The sequence below is a fragment of the Anabrus simplex genome, chromosome 3 (genome assembly GCF_040414725.1).
Source record: "Anabrus simplex isolate iqAnaSimp1 chromosome 3, ASM4041472v1, whole genome shotgun sequence".
Lineage (NCBI taxonomy): Eukaryota > Metazoa > Arthropoda > Insecta > Orthoptera > Tettigoniidae > Anabrus > Anabrus simplex.
Window position 1 is genome coordinate 424675308 of NC_090267.1, and position 23561 is coordinate 424698868.

The following is a 23561-nucleotide window of genomic DNA, read 5'->3' on the forward strand; positions in this document are numbered from 1 at the left end:
CGCTATATGTATGTGTGTGATATTTCTTCAGTATTAAACACTTTCCTTTAATTTAAAAACATCTTCGTAGCAATTCTTACCTTGACTATTTAACAAACAAACAAAAATCAACACTGGCGTTATAGCTGATACATTTATCCGAAAATGTGATTAAAATACGTCGTTGTTTACGATATGTCATAATAAGCAACATCGTACTGAGCGATTTTTAAAATACAATTGTTTATATAGGATTTAGGCGGCACCGTTAGATTACGCCATTATATCCAGTATGTCGTTAAAAGCGATGTCGCAATAAACGGTTCCGACTATACTACTTTTGGGGAGAAAGGAAATTTCTTTTTAATTTGCTTTCCCCAAAGTGTAAAGGAAAATAATCTAAACCTCACTATTTTCCCTTTAAAATTTTTAAGCCAATCATTAAAAAGCAATCGACAATTATAATGACAAGTGACCTTATTTATTTATTTATTTATTTATCATGCCTTTGTAGGTGGCAAAGTTAGGGCTCTTGGCCCTCTCTTACACTTAACCACTGTACACATCATTGAGAGCAGAGTTTGAGTACATATTATATAATAAATGATAACCTACACAAAAATACCTTACACTTTTCTAACTCACATTCATACGATCATTCATTCTTTCCAGTCATACAAGTTAGTCAGCTGCATTCAGCAGGTAGTCTCGGCAAGCAGTCTTAAATTTAAGTAATGAAGTGGAATTTCTGACACTGACAGGCAGGGAATTCCAAAGTCTAGAACCCGCCACAACAAAGGAGTTGTTGTACATGGGGGAGCGGTGAACAGGAATAGAAAGGGAGGAACCAGAGCGGGTATTACTGCTGTGAAAGGAGGACAAATACTTAAGCTGGGATGAAATGTATAGTGGTCCGTCTTCAGAGAGCAGTCTGTATATCTGTATCAGTATGTGATACATCCGTCGTTTGTCAGGTTTTAGCCATGGTGGCCTTGTGCAGATCGTTCGAGTTGACACCATATGGGCGATCTGTGGGTCTGTGAGGATGGGGCCTTACCTAAGATGTATTCTAATGTTGAATACGGCATATACCAGGTGCATGCATAGTCCTTTCCCGTTTCACTAAGAGATGGCGCCAGCGAACAGTACACAGCGCATGAATTTGACGTATACGACATATACGTACGTCAGTTTGTTCGTCTGACATTAACCTACCAATACACACAAGTTGAGACCGCCAAACACTAGCGTCTGTGTTGTTTCGTTCAGTCATCATGTCGACATTCGTGCCCGAAAACGAACATTTGCGGCACGCATTGCTTTTCTTATTTAATCAAAAGGAAAAGGCTGTGGAAAGCCATCGTTTGCTGGTAGAAACATAATTATGGTGAACACGTTCCATCGATTAGAACATGTGCCACATGGTTTCGACGATTTCAACGTGGTGATTTCAATGTGAACGACAGTGCGCGCTCAGGAAGCAAACTCAACAGCAATTGGCACAAGCATTAAACGTGACAGAATAAACAATCATCAGACGTTTACGACCAAAGGGGAATATCAATAAACTCGGTAAATTGGTCCCACGCGATTTGAATGAACAGCAAATGGAAAATCGCTAAGTCACTTGTGAAATGCTGCTTCAATGCTACGAAAGAAAACAATTTCTGTACCCAAATGTAACGGGTGACGAAAAACGGATTTATTCTGAAAACCCGACGCGGAGGAAATCGTCGCTGTCACCTGGCGAAGCCGGTCCTTCAATACCGAGGCCAAATCGCTTCAGCAAGAATACCATGCTTTGTGTCTCATGGGACCAGAGCATTATTGTGTATTATAAACTCTTGAAGTCCGGCGAAACCGTTAATGCACAACGCTATTGCCAACAAATGATTAATTAAAATAACGTATTGATGGAAAGACGACCAGAATGGGCCAGAAGACATGGCAAGATCATTTCGTTACACGACATTGAGCCGTCTCACACAGCAGAACTAGTGAATGACACTTTGAAATCGCTTGGATGGAACATCCTTCCATCCCCGCCGTACTGCCCCGACCTGGCGTCATCTGACAATACCCTCCTCGAATCAATGGGGCATGCGCTCGCAGAGCAGCACGTCAGCAATTTCGAGGAAGTTGGGAAATGGCTCGACGAATGGTTTGTCACAAAGGACAAGCAGTTTTTCTGGCATGGTATTCATGACTTACTTGAAAGATGGGCGAAGTGTGTAGAAGCTGATGACCAATATTTTGAATGAACAAAAATGAATTTCCCTTGAAAATGACGTGTTTTCTTTACCACAAAACCGGAAAAAAGTTATGCATACACCTGGTATAAACACCCATCCCCATAGCCAGAGGAATTACCGAATGAAAGTTAAAATCTCCGACCCGTCTGGGAATTAAACCCGGGACCTATTGAACCCAAGGCCGACATGCTAACAATTTAACCATGGAGCCGGAAAAAGCAGTCCATGACATATTGCTAGCTTTTAACTCTCAGTGTTAAGAAAACAGCATTGCTCTTACGACAACAAGGTTGCCATACCGAACGGCTCTACTCAACAGCATTACGGGAAAACGGTGGCACGTACATCCGTGAAACCCAGTATTTAAGTTAAGGAAAGAACGGTAGAAGAGACTAAGCTGAAATTTATATTCATGAAGTCTATGGGATTGGGGGGCAGTGGGTTAGAGGGACTCATTTTGATATTCACAACATGACGGGAAAATGGCGGAACATAAATTCGTGAAACTCAGTTTTAAGTTCAAGATAAAAGGGGGAAGAAACTGAGCTGCAAATTGAGCCCAGTTTACTTTTTTGTTCCTTCGTCAGCCTCATCCATAAAGTAAATATATATCAGTATTAATGTAAAAGAAAAAATCGCACACGTAGGCTATTTAATCACAGGTAACACTCAACAATAAACGAGTACGCACTGATATACAGACTAAACAACATACAAAACTCATAAATAGACGACTTCTCTACAACAGTTAAGCTGTCAGAATTCATAGAGTAACGGAGTACACGTTACTTGTACCAGAACGACACAGGAAGGAAATAATAATAATAATAATAATAATAATAATAATAATAATAATAATAATAATAATAATAATCGTATGGCCTCAGCTACCGTGTGCAGACATTTCGATTTGACGCCATCTGGCTGTCTGCTCGTCAATTTCGACGTTCCGTTTTACTCTAGGTCCGCTAGATGGCAGACAGAGTAAACCGGATCTCTCTTGGGAAATGAAGGAATGAAGGAATGCAACAAAGCGATGGCCGTTCCCCCGATTGAGATTCCTCCCTGTAAATGTATTTATGAAATAGAAAAGCTTCAGTAATAATATGAATAACGCACGGGCAAAATATACCTCATCTTTTTTTTTCCTTTTTTACATTATAATATCCCTTAATTACAAGGAATTATGGGTTTCTAAGGGTGGGTGTGTACGCTCCTTATAGGTCTATAAGAGTAGTACACATGTATTAATCTATAGGTTAGGGATACTAGAAACTTTTACCTTCTTTCCTTCCAAAGACCTTTTCATTGAAGTTCCTAGCATGAGGATTGCTCGTTAGTTATTCTTATACCTCTGCCGTCAGTGTACCCACTCACACAGCGCTGCTATTAACAACTTATGAAGTGTCCTTTTGACTGAGTACTGTTCTGCCCAGCGATACCGAGTCTCTCCAGTGTTCATCCTTTTCTCTTCCACCAGATGAATAATAATTTTAAAGTACCGTGAATTTTTTGCAGAAGGAAACTAACATCCTGAAGTGTTACTTCAAGTCGTTCTGGACAATGTCCTGTAATATTTTTCTCTTTAAATTAACAGATAATCCAGAATCATCCTTTTGAGAGAAGAGCCTTCTATAAAACTGTGGGGAGCTCAGTCCGTCGAACATGGACACCAGCTTCGTGTGAGAGGAGTACTTATATCCCTATATTAATAAAGATTTCCTAGCTTATATCTACATCTACACCTAATCTTCCAGAATAATGTTATGGAAGATACTTCGAAAATTCGTTTGCTTCTGAAGGATATTCCACCTGGCGAAATCGCTGGTTATTGACAATGCACTTTCTCCCTTGAGATAGTCAATAAGCATTTTAACCTGTAATTACCACACACGAAAATTATTACACTTAAGACACGCATGGGTGCATGGGACCCATTTTCAAAAATTCCCCACTGACAGCAGAATGATTGAAAGGAAATAAGTGGCGCAAATCTTTTTATAAATTTGCTTAATTTATTAGTAATTTTGCGTAACATTATTTTAAAATATTAACAGTTATGATTTCGACCAGATATATAAAAAATGACTACACTACATTTCGAAGAAAATGCTACTCGTAAACCTCTTTGTGTTTCCTTACAATATTTTGGTTCTTTAAAGCAATACAATGTATAAATCTGAAAATGCACTTAACTGTCACATTAAATGAAAAACAAATGAAAAATATAGCCTTCTTTTAGCAGATGAATATGATCTGATGCGAATGGAAGGGTATAAGAAAATAATTATCAATAACACAGTTTGCTAATTTGTACCGCTTACTTTGGTCTTCAGGGTGGCACAGAATCTCTAATGCCTACCAACATTCAAACTAGCCTATCCGTTGTGGCATTTTGGACACACTACATGGCCACATTTGTCACACAGCAATGTCTTACACTTGGCACACTCTCTGCAAGATTTTCGGCGTTTCTTTGAAAGGCAAACTTAATTCATATTCACTTTCTGATGCACTTATATCTTCAGTATCACTGGACGTCTGAAGTTTAAGTTCTAGGATTTGTTCATTATCGAGATTGCCTGCCAGAATTTACAAAACCAACTAGCCCAATTAACAAAAAGTGTTAATTTTAACACACACATGGGTTCAGAGGACCCGACGACCGTTATTGATAGCAGACCACGTACGATAATGAATTGAACACAATGCCATCTCAAAGATAACAGAAGTGTGGGAGCATACATAGTAGCCCAACTCCAGGTTACAAACCGCTGAGACAGGAAATTGAATACAAATTTTTCTCGGGTCTCCTGGACCCATTTGTGGTAGTTACGTGTTAAGAAGCCATATTAGCAGATTTTTTAATACAATAGACTTTTATTTATTTTTCTATTCTTTTAGGCACCCTCGAAATTGAGGAAATGTTACTATACAATAAATATACAAACAGTAAAACATAAGGAGTGATCAAAATGTTTCCGTTCGACGGCTGTACAGTCCTGAATCAGGCAAATTCGCCGTGAGCGTTGAGGCACCCTCATCCGACCGATGCACTATGTTGAAGGTCCCCTTGTGATAAAACACAGTGTCCAGCTGCGTGAAGAAGTCCGTAACCGCCTGCTGCACTTCCTCGTCCGACAGGAAACTTCGAAACTTCAAGGCATTTTTCAGGGGACCGAATGCGTGATAATCGCAGGGGTTGATCAGGACTATAGGGCGGGTGCTCGAGTGTCTCCCACTAGAGTTGATATGCCTTCTCCATGACGATCTTTGCGGTATGGGGACGGATGTTACCATGATGCAGCACGACCCCTTTATGCAGTTTTCCCGGACATTTCGCTTTAAATGCCCGCCTTAATTTCTCCAGTGTTGCACAGTATCTTTCTCCAGTGATGAAGACATCAGGTTCCTTGAAATCAATCAACAATGGGCCCGGTAATCAAAGAGCAGGGTGAGCATTACCTTTCCCGCCGACGGTTGGCTCTTGGACTCCTTGTGACGAGGGGACGATGGGTGATACCACTGCATCGTTGACACTTTCTGTTCCGGTTTCCAGTGGTGGCACCAACTTTCGTCGCCTGCAGCAATGCTCTCCTGTAACGTGTTGCTTTTCACATTGAGACGCATCAGGTGCTGCAGGCAAACAACCATGAAAATACCCCCCAAAAAGAAAAGCAAAAAGAAATACACGAACATCTGATAAACTATTGGTTTCGTAGATTTCAAAGCTTGTTGATTACTCTTACGGTATAAATTTTTCACATGTGAAGCTTCTGTGTTTATCAGGAAAAATATATTTGTATAGTGAAAATTTTATTTCAACGTCGCGTGACTTCATAGGCGCATGTAATAAAGCACCACAGTACGTCTTCGGTGAATTCCTCTTCAAAATCTGTTTCTTCACTACAAAATTCTCTTGGCATTTTACACACTGTTTCGTAGCCAGAATTTTTTAGTTATACCTTACTGAGCTTTCCGAACACAATTTGAGGTACAATATTATTGAAAATTTGTCCATCGGAGAATGTTAATATACCAAAGAATTATTTCGTTCGAGCTTTCAACTGTTATAATAGACGGTATTTAGGAGAAACGATTATGAATACACTGTCCTACTTTCTTGGAAGATGTTTTTAGCAAAACATTCCTGGGCTGTGGCAATGCTGGCTGCTTTTCTTGCATTTAAGGAATACAAAAAGTTTTCAATGTACTAAAATGTTACGTGTTGTATGGCACAGCCTATAACCACGAGTCCCACCGAGTCAAAACTGGCTGAGTAAATAAAGACAAATTTGGAAAGAGTTCAAGACATTTTCGAATTTTAGTAGGTATCTTTACAGACACTTTCTTCAAGCGACAAGAAGATACAATTTTTTCTATTGGCTTCTAACATTTACAGCAAGAGGCTCAGGTCAAATATAAACGATGATTTCCTGTCATTGAACAGCGAAGCGCTATTCTACTGAACTAGTAATGCGCGTGAGTTAGTTTAGTCGGGTAGATACAGAATTTTCACTAGCAAAGATACTTAAAAAATGCCAACAATTATAATCTGGAATGTCAAGGTATCTGCCTACCTTTCAAAACTGTCCGGGTTCAAGTCCATGATCTCTACCCCAGATCCAGCGAGGTAATTTTAAGATTGGTTATAATTGTGTACAGAACAATCAATCAATCAATCAATCAATCAATCAATCAATCAATAAATCAATCAATCAATCAATCAATCAATCAATCAATCAATCAATCAATCAATCAATCAATCAATCAATCAATCAATCAATCAATCAATCAATCAATCAATCAATCAATCAATCAATCAATCAATCAATCAATCAATCAATCAATCAATCAATCAATCAATCAATCAATCAATCAATCAATCAATCAATCAATCAATCAATCAATCAATCAATCCTGAACTCCACTTAGGGCCGTCCGCATTGTAGCAGATGACTTACACTTCTCTTAAATGATTTCAAAGAATTTGGAAATCTATCCAACATCACTGTTAGCAAATTATTACAATATTTTTTTTTGCTAGTTGCTTTACGTCGCACCGACACAGATAGGTCTTATGGTGACGATGGGGCAGGAATGGGCTAGGAGTGGGAAGGAAGCGGCCGTGGCCTTAATTAAGGTACAGCCCCAGCATTCGCCTGGTGTGAAAATGGGAAACCACGGAAAACCATCTTCAGGGCTGCCGATAGTGGGGTTCGAACCTACTATCTCCCGAATACTGGATACTGGCCGCACTTAAGCGACTGCAGCTATCGAGCTCGGTATTACAATATTTGGTACGACTCGTTGGCTGAATGGCCGGCGTACTGGCCTTCGGTTCAGAGGGTCCCAGGGGTCGATTCCCGGCCGGATCGGGGACTTTAACCTTCATTGGTTAAATCCAATAGCCGGGGGGCTGGGTGTTTGTGCTGTCCCCAGCATCCCTGCAACTCACACACCACACATAACACTTTCCTCCATCACAATAACACGCAGATACCTACATATGGCAGATGCCGCCCACCCTGATCGGAGGGTCTGCCTTACAAGGGCTGCACTCGGCTAAAAACAGCCACACGAAATTATTATTACAATATCTAATTCCTCTTCGCCCCAATTTGTCCTCTCGAATTCGAACTTTGCCTTTATCGTACTTTTAAAATCTGTATTAAAGATTATCCGCCTGCTAATGTCATTCCACGATACTTCTCCGGCGACAGTTCGAAACATACCTCGTCTAATTCTTACCAATCTACGACTATCAATGGCACCAAGGCAGAGACGATTGTCAACTGAGAACAGAACATTATCTCCACTCCGCCCTCCAGTGAGCTCAATTTTGACACCACTGAAATCGCCGATGGCAGTAATTCGGAGTTAGTGGCATGAACACTGCAGGACGTCTTCCTCGGAGCTTTCCTTCAAGGAATCGATTTGTTAGAGCTCCCTGTGTCACTCTGGTGCCAAATAAAGCTGTAATGGCTGCTTTAGATACATTAAAATCCATCACAGCCATGTGGCGAATACGGTAATGTTCTCTCTCCGTAGTGGTCTGTGTGAGGCGGGACGCTGGTCTTCTTGAGATAGTGTCTTCCACTGACCATTGTTGCCAACACCGATTTACTGTGGATACAGCCCTACCAAGTTTTTCTGCAATATCGCGGGAAGAACATACACCTTCTAGTAGCCCTATTACACGGCCTCGTTCAAATTCTGTAAGCTGGTGATACTGCCTTCTTCCTCTCCTAAAAGGTAGGTCTGATTCACGTCTATATCACAACGTCAACGACGGACGATGAAAAACGCTCACGAAGTGTACAGCGCGTATTTAAAGAAAATTTGCTTTGCGAGGTTGGAGTCGAGCTACTAGCTCCACTCTTAGTCAGCTAGCGCGCAAATTTGAATAAACGTCATAGTTTAGATGTGCAAACATGCCTCCCGAATTTCGTTTATTGTGCGAAACTCCTTTTTGGTGTTGGGGTTTAATTATCTGCCAGTTTAGGTTTTTCCGTGATGATGATGATGATGATGATGATGATGATGCATATTTTCAGTGATGCTGGAGAAGGGCACTCGTATCCACTTGAGAGAGGAAGATCCGATCCGGAAACGCCTTAGTACTACGTTCTACGCTAAATCCATTTTTCGTAGGTAACAGGTTTGTCAACGGATGTGGGTTCAACATGATGGGATCCTAGCACACTTTTGACATTCTGCTCGAGATCACGTTACTCAGACATTCGCGTACAAATGCTTGAGGAAAGGTGGTCCTTTGGGTGGGGTGGGGGCTGGGGGGCAGCTCGTTCGCCTGATATCACCCCACTCGATTTCTTCTTGTGGGGCCATGTGAAAACTGTTATCTACGAGACACTTGTAGGGACTGAAGAGTAGCTCCTGGCAGGAATCATCTCTGCCTGTAACATCGTTAAACGAGACCAGATTTGTTTGGCGATGTACCCCAGAAGAAAATGCGACGTTGTCACCTCTGCATCGAATCTGGTGAAAGCTACTCTGAACAACGTTTGTAAAATTTTTCGTGGCGTGTGAATGTAGTGAAGGTAAATCAAGGAATTAGATCGCCACACAGGGATTCTTAAGGTTTCCTTTATCCCACGTTTATAGGCACCTCGAAACAAATTTGACTTAAACCCGGTGAGTGAGGCGTTTGCGGATTTTTTTTACCTCTCCCGACTTGATTCATGCACCTTTTTCCAGCATACATGCAAGTGTGTACGGTGTAATTAACACGTGAACACACTGTATATTACTTTTCCTGCCCTGAGTTGTTTATTTCCATTTAGTTATTTTACGCATTGATCTTATAGAATATTTACTTATTGCCTAAAATAGTAATACAAATTTATTTTGCTTGAAATATAAGAGGTGCTCATCCCATTTACATGTAAGTTTATATGGTTATTTCTTGCATTTCCTTATACAGCTAAGAGAGGCCAGGAAATCTAACTACATAACGAGCAACGAATGCATCTAAATAAATAACTACCTAATACAGAGGCGGTCAGAGGTTTCAAGGCTTACAAGACATATGGAAGTGTCCTGAATTATGAAACTATGAATGACAAATGCAACACCCCTAGAATATGCTCGAATATGTCACATTCACCTCCTAAAGCCAAGAAACATGGAACCTACACAAAATGAGGCACGAAATACTGCATTTTCCGCACACATTTGCATGCCTCGTAAGTCCTAGGAAAACTTTCTCTTAGAAATACGAAAAACATAACTTTTCTTCAGCTTTGAACAACCTGTACTGATGAATGGATGACTGACAGAACAATATTTTTCGCTACTTTGCTTTACGTCGCACCGACACAGAGAGGTCTTATGGCGATGATGGGACAGGAAAGGCCTAGGAATGGGAAGGAAGTGGCCGTGGTCTTAATTAAGGTACAGTTCCAGCATTTGCCTGGTGTAAAATTGGGAAACCACGGAAAACCATCTTCAGGGCTGCCGACAGTGTGGTTCGAACCCACTATCACCCGGATGCAACCTCACAGCTGCGCGCTCCTAACCGCACGGGCAACTCGTCCGGTGACAGTAATTTATAAGTGAAGGTGGAGCTTATTTACAAACACATCAGTATGGCCTGTGATGTCCAAAATATAATTAAACACTGCAAATATACACGGGCCTAGAGAATGACTCAGTCAAGGAATCTACCAATGAAGGAGTAAAAGTTCCTGGTTATTCTAAACTTTGTTAACTAAAAGTTGGCTGTATAAAATAAAATAATTGAAATAAATCACATTAGGTTCGGATCACAAATTATCCAGTAACTTACTAGTAAGGCTCCTAGAATATTCGAACAGCTTATCAGTATGCAGTAAATAAACTTAAAACACCGAATATGAACGTCCTTTGTACCATACCTAGCTACTTATTTAGCAATAAGATGGCATGTAACTTCACTTTTAATTTCTGAATTCTCAGGAAAATTTCTGCCAAGGTGTAAAGGGGAAGAAAAGGAGAAGAGAGTCAAGAAAAACGTCAAAACATTGGGAGATTCCTATTAGGTTGTCACGTGACTTCCAATCATTATTTACAAGTTTATTGTTATAGTACACGCATTCACTTCACGTTATCTTCTACGCACATGACATAAGTTAAAAAGAAAAACTGAAAATAGTAATAATTTGATAAGTTATTTTTCACTCCAACTCGCGTCCTACATGATGGTAAGATCGAGCAAAGGGCGTTCGTGAAGTTACAGAGGGAGGTGCTTGACCATTCACCCTGCAGCCTGGAAGAGTCGCCTTGAGATTTTCATTTTTTCGGATATCTCAAGGAATCCTAAGGACAAACGCTTGCACAATGATGATGACCTCAAGCTTGCGGTGCAGGAATGATCTAAGTATGAACCACAATCCTTCTTTTTGGACGATAACCAATGATTTGAGAAGCAATGAGGTGAGTGTTGAATGCACAGGGTGACCTCTTCTCTTAAGAATATCCTACATTTTTATTCCTTAAATATTGCTCTTGATTTGTGCGTTGTAATTTCATTGTACTGGTTTGTTTTAATGAATGGAGCCGGCTGAGTTTCTGGTGAGTGCGCCTCATTCAATTTTAAAAATAGAATATAGAGAGCACAGTGTTTGAATGGATTGACCCTATTATAGTGCCGGTATTTGGGGGTACCTAAGTCATACATAATTTCCCATTCAAGTCATACAAAATTCACTAATAATTATTTCACAAAAATTGGTACATTACCTTCGTGATTAAAGTATAACGAAGAATCATTGGAGTCTTAACATTCAACGTACCTGGAAGAAAAGAAATATATGTTAGAGAAAGTCCCTTTTAAGAGAACAGGTGTTATAGAACTGAAAGCCTACAACTTTGTCTACACGAAAATTCACAATCACAACTGTGTTGAATACAATTGAGAATGTTTCGAAATCTATATCGACTTTCTGACCTGCAGGGGGGATTCAGTGGATAGATAAACTCTGAATAGACATTCCTATCCGATATGTATGTGCTGCAACAGAAATCAAATCTAATGAAGTGCCCCAATCTCCAGTGCTACTGTGTCGAATAATTTTACAGACATAAGTGTACAGCTTTTTGAAACACTAATTATAACACACATAACACAAAAATATACCTGTAAAGCAACACAGTAATTAACAAGGAATTACATGTTTCACTGTAGAAGAACATTCGCAGATTCTACCAAATCACTTTTAATCATGCGTGCATAATATACAGGGTGTTAGGTGTATACGTGCAGATATTTCTTGTAACAATCGAGAATGATGTGTAGAACCAATATATATCAATTTTTTAATAATCGTCGGAAGTTACTTTCGTGAGCAGAGGGATATGATGTTTTTAGAATAGTTAATACACCTCTCTGTTGTGGAAGGATAGCTTTGCTCTGTTTATGTATATGGGTAGCCTGTCCACAATAACAGCTGAAGGCTGGTGCTACTGGATCATGACAAGTTACGTACCACTCTTGTTAAACCGGTTTTGTTCATGTGTTTGGGCACCCTGTCCACGATAACAGCTGAAGGCTGGTGCTACTTGTTCATGACAAGTTACGCACCATTCTTGTCAAACCGGTTTTGTTTACGAGTATGTGCATCCTGTCCAAGATAACAGCTGAAGGCTGGTGCTACTGGTTCATAATATGTCACATAACATTTTTCCCAAAACAGTTTTGTTTATTTACGATCAGCCTGTCCACGATAAATTTTTAGCATTTTGTTTCCATTTCAAGATCTTCAGGAAGCCTCCGTGGCTCAGGCGGCAACGCGTCGGCCTCTCTCCGCTGGATACCGCGGTTCAAATCCCGGTCACTCCATGTGAGATTTGTGCTGGACAAAGCGGAGGCGGTACAGCTTCCTCCGGGTACTCCGGTTTTCCCTGTCATCTTTCATTTCAGCAACACTCTTCATTAACATTTAATTTCATCTGTCGGTCATTAATGAAATTAAATGGCGTACGACGTTCAGTGGCGGGAGTGCCCAAGGACAATTTCGAATCGCCGGGTGCAGGTCATTGCCCCAGAGGAGTGCGACAGGCTTCGGCAGCCGGCACATTTCCTATCCTCGCAGCTAGATGTGGCTTCAATCATTCCATTTCTGACCAGGTCGAATGTCTGGAAAAAGGCTGTGGATTTCCATTTTCAAGATCTTCAGACTCCCTTGGTCATCGATCTCGGTTAATGGAGATGTATCGAATAGCCGGTGTTAATGTGGGCTCTGTTGCTGTTAGGTCCTTTAGGGGATTGGGATATTTGTGGTTATCAGTCCCATGCTCTAGTGAGTGTGAAAATGGCCTGATCATCTGTGTCGGTACGGGGTCTGTAAGATTGTGTGGTATTATAATTATTCGAGAGTGGAGTTAGGATAAGTACTCCAGGACATGAATATGCTACTATCCCGCTTTGTATTGCATAAATGGAGAATGAACAAGGCAAAATCATGCTGGCGTATACGTAAAGAACTTTCGTTGCGTCAAAAAAAGAATACTTGAGATAGGATATAAAAATAGGTAGTATTGAAAGTGAACTATTAAAGCACATCGAACGTTTTGTTTCAACCGGATAATGTACACGTTATTAAACTACATAAATTAACGTACCTACAGTTCATCCTTCCTAACGAAAAGATCATGTATAATGGTAGAATAAAAAATCATTAACTGATTGCTGCTTTTGCAGGGCTTATTTACCGCATCAAAATTCAAGTTTAGGGTCTGAGTGGCTCAGACGGTTCAAGCATTGGCATCCTGGCCCTTACTTGGCAGGCTTAATCCTAGCTCAGTCTGGCGGTATTTTAACCTTCTCAAATACGTCAGATAAGGATGTAAGGGAGAGAGCATATTTGTCTCTGGTGAGACCCCAACTAGAGTATGGTTCCAGTGTATGGGACCTTTATCAGGATAACTTGATTCGGGAACTGGAAAATATCGAAAGAAAAGCAGCTCGATTTGTTCTGGGCGATTTCCGACAAAAGAGTAGCGTTACAAAAATGTTACAAAGTTTGGGCTGGGAAGACTTGGGAGAAAGGAGACGAGCTGCTCGACTAAGTGGTATGTTCCGAGCTGTCAGTGGAGAGCTGCTATTTGCTTTACGTCGCACCGACACAGATATGCCTTATGGCGACGATGGGAAAGGAAAGGCGCAGGAAGTGGAAGGAAGCGGCCGTGGCCTTAATTAAGGTACAGCTCCGGCATTTGCCTGGTGTGAAAATGGGAAACCATGGAAAATCATCTTCAGTGCTGCCGACAGTGGGGCTCGAGCCCACTATCTCCCGATTACTGGATACTGGCCGCACTTAAGCGACTGCAGCTAACGAGCTCGGTAGTGGAGAGATGGCTTGGGAGGACAGCAGTAGACGAATAAGTTTGGATGGTGTCTTTAAAAGTAGGAAAGATCACAATATGATGATAAAGTTGGAATTCAAGAGGACAAATTAGGGCAAATATTCGTTTATAGGAAGGGGAGTTAGGGATTGGAATAACTTAGCAAGGGAGATGTTCAAAAAATTTCCAATTTACTTGCAATCATTTAAGAAAAAGGCTAGGAAAACAACAGATAGGGAATCTACCACCAGGGCGACTGCCATAAATACAGATCAGTAGTGATTGAGTGATTCCTATCAATAGACTTACTGGCACGTTGAAGAATACATGTGGGGCAAGATTCCGGCACCTCGGAGTCTCCGAGAACCGTAAAAAGTAGTGGGACGTAAGCAAATATCGTTATTATTATTATTATTATTATTACTATTATTATTATTATTAAAATAAAAGGTATCCGTCACACTCAAACTTTGTAGCTCTTAATTTGTCACAATACATGAAAAAGAAAATAGTGAACTGTCAAGAACTCCGAATTTTTATCCGAATTGTTAATCATAACTCTACCGGGCGATTTGGCCGTGAGGTTAGCAGCGCGTAGCTGTGAGCTCGCATCCGGGAGATAGTGGGTTCGAACCCTACTATCGGCAGCCCTGAAGATGGTTTTCCGTGGTTTCCCATTTTCACACCAGGCAAATGCTGGCCACGCCCACTTCCTTCCCCTTCCTAGGCATTTTCTATCCCGTCGTCGCCATAAGACCTATTTGTCTCGGTGCAACGTAAAACAAATAGCGAAAAAAAAATTAACTCTGAACACGGCTCCGAAATTACTAGAACATGTACCTCAAAGTCACCATTCCGTTCCCTTATAGGAGGTGCTCGAAATGTCGTCCGTTAACTGGACGACAGATGTCCATGTGGTGACAGCATAAATCCCTCACCCACCTCCATGTCAGCTCTCACAGTTACTATGGCATCCCCAATACGTCGTCTTACAGTAAATTCATCGGCATTTCCACTTGGTACACCAAGTCTTTGAGGTGCGCCCAGAAATAAAAAATCTAGTGGATCGAACTCGGGTGATCTCGGTTGGCAGCTGACGAGACTATACCGACAAACCCACCGATTGGGGAAACGGCGTTCTAGTGATCGACGAGCGTACCTACTGAGGTGAGGAGGTACCCCGTCGTGCATGAGCGACATCCGCTTTCGTATCTGTAGTGGAACGTCGTCCAGAGGCTCTGGCAGAGACAACTGCATAAATTGGAGATAACTAGAGCCAGTCAGTTGCGCAGGGAGCTCCAATGGTCCAAGAAGCAGATCTCCCGAATTTACAGCCTTAATATTTTTAGAAAACCTATGCTGGAAATAACCTTGGTGAATGGCATGAGGGTCTTCTTGCGCTCATGTAGGGGCATTGTGAAAAATAATTATACCCCACCCCACTGGTAAAGGATGCCTCATCTGTAACCAACTCACTGTGCGGAACGTCTGCATTACGTTCACATTGTTACAAGAATCAGGTACAGAATTCAGCTCTTGGTAGGTAATCCGCTTCTTGGAGATACTCTTTTTTTTTTACAATTGCCTATCCCATCGTCTTACTGCGACGATGGGATAGGAAAGGAATGCGAAAGAAGCAACCTTGGCCTTAATTAAGATAGTGCCCCACTATTTGTCTGGTGTGAAAATGGTAAACCACGGAAAACCATGTTCAGGGCTGCTGGCAGTGGGGTCCGAATCCCCTGTTTCCCGAATGCAAGCTGATAACTACGTGACCCAAACCATGCAGCTAATTGCCCAGTGAGATGCTGAACTTCGTGGTAGTGCTGTGGGTACAACAGCTGTTCACGGAATGTACGATGAGCAGTCTAGTTAGATGTAACTACTTGTCTTGCCAAGCTCCTTTGGCTATAGTCGGTCCCGCTTGGACAAGTTTTCTTCTTCCCGCCGAAGATCCAAGGGATCGCGTTGCAGTCCACGGCACTCGATCTGAGAATGAAGCGAGCCTGATTCTCGGAGCCTTCGGTACACATCGGCGAACGTTCGGCTATTGGAAATACGGCAGTTTGGAAATCTTCGTCTGTACAGCTTCCTCGCCGCATGTGCAGTTTCTCCAGCTGTCTGTAAACGAGGTGAATATCAGCTAATTCGGCACATGTAAATGTTTCCGTTATGTAATCAATTGGCTGCAGTGATGTTAACCCAAGACTGCGGGACAGGCAGCAACAACTTGCGAACAGTGACAGTGGGGCAGGTAGCGTGGAGCCTACATCCAGTGTCGCATTCACTTGTTTACTCACTACTGCTGAATATAACGTCACTCGGATTGCTTACATAAGAGCTGCGTAAAATCATTTCCTCATCTGATTGGTATACGTAGATTTAACAATGTCTTGACATTCAAACGTATTAGGTTCGATACGGCTCAGCCCGGTGATATTTGAAGGTGCTCAAGTACGTCAGCCTCGCATCAGTAGATTTGTTGCAACTTGCTTTACATCGCGCCGACGCAGATAGGTCTTATGGCGACGATGGGACATGGATGGGCTAGGAGTAGGAAGGAAGCGGTCGTGGCCTTAATTAAGGTTCAGCCCCAGCATTTGCCTGATGTGAAAATGGGAAACCACGGAAAACCATCTTCAGGGCTGCCGACAGTGGGGTTCGAACCCACTATCTCGCGAATAGTGGATACTGGCCGCACTTAAGCGACTGCAGTTATCGAAATCGGTATCAGTAGATTTAGTAGGAGCCTTCAAACTCCTAGGCCTTTCCTATCCCATCGTCGCATTAAGACCTATCTGTGTCGGTGCGACGTAAAGTCCCTAGCAAAAAAAAATTAGTAGCATGTAAAAGACGTCATGTGAGGCAATATTCTGGCACCTCGGTGTCTCCGAAAATCGTAAAAGTAGTTAGTGGGACGCAAAACCTATTATTATTATTATTATTATTATTATTATTATTATTATTATTATTATTATTATTATTATTATTATTATTATTATTATTATTATTATTATTCTAGTTGCTTTACGTCGCACCGACACAGATAGGTCTTATGGTGACGATAGGATAGGAAAGGGCTAGGAGTGGGAAGGAAGCGGCCGTGGCCTTAATTAAGGTAGAGCGCCAGCATTTGCCTGGTGTGACAATGGGAAACCATGGAAAACCATTTTCAGGGCTGCCGACTGTGGGGTTCGAAACTACTATCTCTCGAATACTGGATACTGGCCGCATTTAAGCGACTGCAGCTATCGAGCTCGGTATTTATTATTATTATTATTATTATTATTATTATTATTATTATTATTATTATTATTATTATTATTATTACGAAAGCTAGACCGGTTTACGAGTACAGCATGGCCCGCACGTGGGCCATCACCCCTCTTCCCCAGCGACAAGGGGAGGAGTACACCAACATGCGTTTGCCTGCGATAGCAAACAGGTTCAACAACTCCCTTACTCTGCAACTGTAGTTGAGCACGTGACTCAACGACACGAGGACAGTATGACATAACCAGCGTTTCCTACTACGGCAATTCAAAACACATTAGCTCCTAAAATATTTGGCTCATTTATAGGGAAACTAATAGGACAAGATAAAATGTGCATAGTATGTGTTGTGAGATGTACTTTTCTCTACCGACTAGCGAAATATCTGTACGTATACACCTAACACCCTGTATACAGTACCTACTATCTATGTTACGTAAATTTGTGAATGCTTGTGAACTGGTGATGTTATGAACAACTGAAACAGATTATGAATGCAGAAGTCCTCCATTGTCATCTTTGAAACTTTGAGATACTGCTAACCATTCGTTGCCTCCAGCGACTATATTTGGACTGAAACCGGTTCCCTAGCTCCGGTCGACGATTTCTATGTAGAAGGGTGGAGGAAAAGCTTAGGAAATAACTCTGTTCAGCGGAGATGGGAAGGGACGTGTTACTTCGCTATATAATGTTTGTCTTCATGTGTATTGATTAAAGATGGTCGTTGACAGCTGTCACAAAGCACATGGCTTTGTTTACAAACAAGAGCACCTGGCTTTGTTTACAAAGAAGAGCACGTGGTAATGACGTCACTTGATTAATGACCATGGCTGGCAGCCACCACGTGGCTGTCAAAAAAGCACGTGGCTTTGTATAAAACAAGAGCACGTTTTGATGACGTCACATGGTCAATCACCTTGGCTGACAGCCATCTTGCGCAAGCGCCCTTAGGCCGTCTCATAAGAGCAGCCGCCATCTTGTGCAGTAGCTTGTAAGCTAACTTTCTCCATATAAGCCTGTGTATAGCCGCCATCTTGCGCAAGTGACCCTAGGGTGTCTCATAAGTGCAGCAGCCATCTTGCGCAAGCGCCCCTAGACCGTCTCATAAGGAGCTGTGTATAGCCGCCATCTTGTACAATTGGCGTCGGGAAGGGCATCTTGCCGTAAAACTAAGGATAGTCACCTTCAAGATGGCTTATGTGAGGTTAGGCTTGTTCTCCTTGGCGTCGGAAAGGGCAACTAGCCGTTAAAGTAAGGTTAGGCCCCTGACGATGGTGGTAACTGTAAGGTTAGGCTCGCACTCTTATGCAAAATCCACAAATCCACATTGCTCACCTACTATACTAGGGTTCAATGATCTTGCATCGGAACCTGCACTGCTACACTACTAGTCTTCGGGTGCTGACTGCAAAAAAAGTGTTGACTCATTTCCGGGAATGGAAAACTCCACTGTTCGCCTCAGTAGATAGCAGGAGGTGCGCGCGCACATGTTGATCTAAGCATTCTCTACGTATAAATACGAGTGTAAAACAATGCATCCTTGCTTGCCTCGTAAGAGGCGGCCGTGCCCTGACCCCCCAGGGCAATCTTTTTTGCAGAGGAGATACCGCTACGGTGGTAGACCTCTAGGTAGCCTACACTCCCCCGAAGTCAATAAAGCATAAATATTTACTTAGGGTAGCCTAAGATAAGAACCGTGGAATTTCAAAATTTCGCGCGCCCACGTGCCTAAGGTGGCATCCATGAGGATTTTATTTATTTTATTTATTTATTATGGCTTCTTTCATGTGGCGAAGTTAGGGCACATGGCCCTCTCTTACACTTAACCACAATAGAATAAATAATATTAAGGTTGCCTATTACTAATTATACTAATTACAATCCTTATACTATTTCCTAAATTAAACTTAAGTTACGCATCCACACAATATGCAGCTTATTAGCTTATTAGCTCGTTACTTCAGTCCTCTTTTCTATCTCACACAGACACTTGCACATACACTTACAATGTACACACTTATCAACTACCCTTACGTTTATATTATATAAAACTAACAGAAACAATTTTTAATTTTACAATTACCAATCACACGCACTCAATACACACCAATACACACTTCAATCGGTATCTCTCAACAGGAAGTCTCGGCAAGATATTTTAAATTTGGGGAAAGAGTCAATGCCCCTGACACTTACTGGCAGGGAATTCCAAAGCCTGGATCCGGTTACAATGAAAGATTTATTATACACAGAAGAGTGGTGAAGAGGAATAGCTAAAGTAGAGCCCGAGCGAGTGTTACGATTATGGAAGGAAGAGAGGAAGTGAAGTTTGGATGAAATATACAGGGGGGAGTTACTATGCAGGAGTTTGTGTATTAAGACAAGTATATGATATTCACGTCTCTTATCAGGTTTTAACCAGTGCAGTGCTTGATAATAAGGAGTAATATGCACATCATACCTTAGGTTAAAAATGAATCTAAGGCAACAATTCATAATACGCTGCAGTTTCCTAGTTTGTTCTTTAGTAGCGTCTACCAAGATAACATCACAGTAGTCAAGGATAGGAAGAATTAGGGTCTGTGTTAATCTTTGCCGCATGTTTAGTGGTATAATATCTTTGTTTAATTTCAGTGGGTGTAGAGTAGCAAACACCTTATGACTTATGTTTTTGATATGTTCTGTCCAATTTAGAGTTTCAGTCATAGTCACCCCAAGATTTCTCACTGTTTTACTGTACGGAATTGTGCTATTATTTATGTGTAAGGAGGAATGATCGAATCATTGATCTTGTATAGGAGCTTCTGGGAACCGACAATGATAGCTTGCGATTTTGATGGATTTATGAGAAGTCTGTTTGCAAGAGCATATTCACTGAGTTTTTTCATGTCATCATTTATGCATTTTACTGCGTTTGGTAATTCGCTTAAGCTGCAATGGTAGTAAATTTGGAGATCATCAGCATATAGGTGATAATTACACGTTTTTAGAGAAGATGAAATATCATTGATATACAATGTAAAAAGCAACGGTCCTAAAATACTACCTTGTGGCGTGCCAACTTTCCTTGTACGCCATTCTGAATTTCTTTCGCGAGTTATCACCCGCTGCCTCCGATCTTTCAAATATGACGTAAAAAATTTCAGTACTAAAGGGTCAAACAAGTAAGATTCCATTTTCTTAATTAGTAGCTGTAAGTCTATTGTATCAAATGCACCACTGAAATCCAGTAGCGTTAGTACAGTAAGTTGTCGTTGTTCCATAGCTAGTCTGATGTCTTCTGTCACTTTAAGGAGAGCCGTGGCAGTGCTGTACCCTTTCTTAAAGCCCGATTGTAATGGGTCAAGGAGAGAATAGTTATTTAAATATTTCAATACTTGCTCGTACACCAGTCTTTCCAAAGCCTTAGAAAGCGCTGGAAGAATAGAAACTGGGCGATAGTCAGAGGTCAGTTTAGGATCGTTTATCTTGGGCACTGGGATGACATTAGCTTGTTTCCAGAGTGCAGGGAAAGTTCCATTTCTAAGACAGTAATTGAATATATGTGTGATAATCGGGAGGATAGCGCCTATTATATTATGTATGAAATGTATAGGGATGTCATCTACTCCTACTGCCTTAGATTTAATAGAGTACAGTACTTTTTTAATTTGGTTGCTAGTGACCTCTTGGAATGAAAATTGAGGACGGTTAAGTGGAGGGATGGCTGGTTGATTCGTATTTAATTCTGCCTGATTGATTGGTTTAAACGTGATTCGTTCTTCAGAGAAATATGTAATAAGCTCGTCTAGGGGAACAGTTGGTTCACGTTGCTGTTGTTGGCCCTTTACAATACCAAGAGAGCGTAGTTCTTTCCAGAAATTCCTGGCATTCAGTTTACCTGAAAGACAGTTTAAGTACTTAAATTTCTGATTTCTGATTTCTTGCTTAATTCTGTTCCTAAGCACCCGATAGTTTTCAAAATCGGATTCGTTACGGGTACGTTTGTACCGTCGGAACCATGAATCACGGCGAGCCATCAAATTCTTAATTTCGTCATTTAGCCATGGGCAGGGGGGGCGACTCACTTTCACTTGTCGTTTGGGAGCGTGTTTGTCGTATAGACTAGTAATGAGGGAATTTAGTTTGTCTATTTTTGCGTCAATATCGTCTAGTCAAGATAGCGGCACTGAGGTTAGCGACGCAAGATGGCGGATGACAGCAGTCAAAAAGCACGTGGCATTTTTCAAATTGCCCGCCACCACATGCCTAAGGATGAGGATTAGTGCTGTCAAGAAAGCAGCACTGAGGTTAGCGATGCAAGATGGCATATGACAGCAGTCAAAAGCACATGGCATATTTCAAATTGCCCGCCACTACTTGAATAAGGTGGCAACAGTGAGGTTTAGCTCCGTCAAGAGAGCAGCACTGAGGTTAGCGATCGTCTGTTGTCCTTAAAAATAAGGTTAGGATCTGTCAAGATAACAACTGTCAAAAAAGCACGTGGCTTTGTTTACAAACAAGAGCACGTGGCTTTGTTTACAAGCAAAAGCACATGGTGATGACGTAACGGGGTCATGACTTTAGCCGGGGTCAATGACCTCAGGTGCTGACGCAGCAGAAACATAGTATACCTATTTAAGGAACACTCTGTGGGGTCAATAACCTCGGGTGCTGACGCAGCAAAACATTGTATAGCTACTTGAGGAACACCCTGTGGTGCAGAACTGTCACAGCTCCCCTACTAATACCAGAAGGAAATTAAAATGTGCAAGCGAGAATTATTATTATTATTATTATTATTATTATTATTATTATTATTATTATTATTATTATTTGGTATTTGCTTTACGTCGCACCGACACAGATATGTCTTACGGCGACGATATGATAGGAAAGGCCTACGAATTGGAAGAAAGCGGCCGTAGCCTTAATTAAGGTACAGCCCCGGCATTTGCCTGGTGTGAAAATGGTAAACCACGGAAAACCATCTTCAGGGCTGTCGACAGTGGGGCTCGAACCCACTATCTCCCGATTACTGTATACTGGCCGCACTTAAGTGACTGCAGCTATCGAGCTCGTTATTATTATTATTATTATTATTATTATTATTATTATTATTATTATTATTATTATTATTATTATTATCACCTTACCAAGTTGTTCTTCTCTCACCAATTCGACTCATTATCATTTTATGTGTGTTCTGATCCATCCACCTGACCTTCAAAATTGTTTGCAACATATTTCAGAAATATCCATTCTTTTCGTGTCAGTTGTTGTCCGTCTCTCACTTTCATTTAGTACCACGGTCCACACGAAATTCCTCAAAAACTTATTTCTTATAAGCATACCTATGTTTGAAATGAGAGCATATCTCTTCTCAAAAAAGGATTTCCTTACTTCTAATATCGTTAATTATTCCACTACCCCAGTAAGAAATTCCATCAACCTCATTTATTTCATTTCGAAACTCATATTTCCTGCATCACCTGTTCTTATACTTTTTCTGATCTCCTGTACACTCAGATAAAATAACAATATCAGTGAAAATCTCAGGGATTTTATTGCCCATCCTTGAACTTCAATTTATTTTCCAAATTCTTCTTTGATTTCCTTTACGGCTTGTTCTACATAAACATAGTGTGCTCAATTCTTGGAGAGACACAACGGAGAGGCTACCTATATTCGTCGTAGCCGAGGGTGATATCACGCAATCTTGGCTTCCTACACTTATCACAAAGTGTATAAATCCTTCCCGCTACGAGGCACTGATTATGATTTCCCCCTTGCAAAAGACGATGGATACTCTGGAAATGACAGACGAGTGGATATTACCTCGGCAGCTCTGGGAGCTAAAAGGCAATCCTAGTTGTAACTTCACAGCCGTTTATGAGTTAATTTGTCGGAAGGCCTCAAAATGGCTTAGCCCATAACATGAAGTGGCTTTCACAACTTAAAATTGCTTCCTCTCAGGCCGGCTGTATCGGTCCTTGATTACATCAAACTTTCTCTTGCTCGCTTCTGTTCCTAAAATTAACGCAATATGATGAAACTTTCAGTTCATATAGAGAGCAACAGGACTATCAAACATGTTTCTATTGAAATTGCTGAATTTTAACAAAGTAATAAATGATAATACAGCGTCAGAAGTTAGTGAAATATTATCACTTATCAGCTTTTCAATTAATTCAAGGCCTTTAGTGGCTATGCCATACATTTCAAAGCATTAAA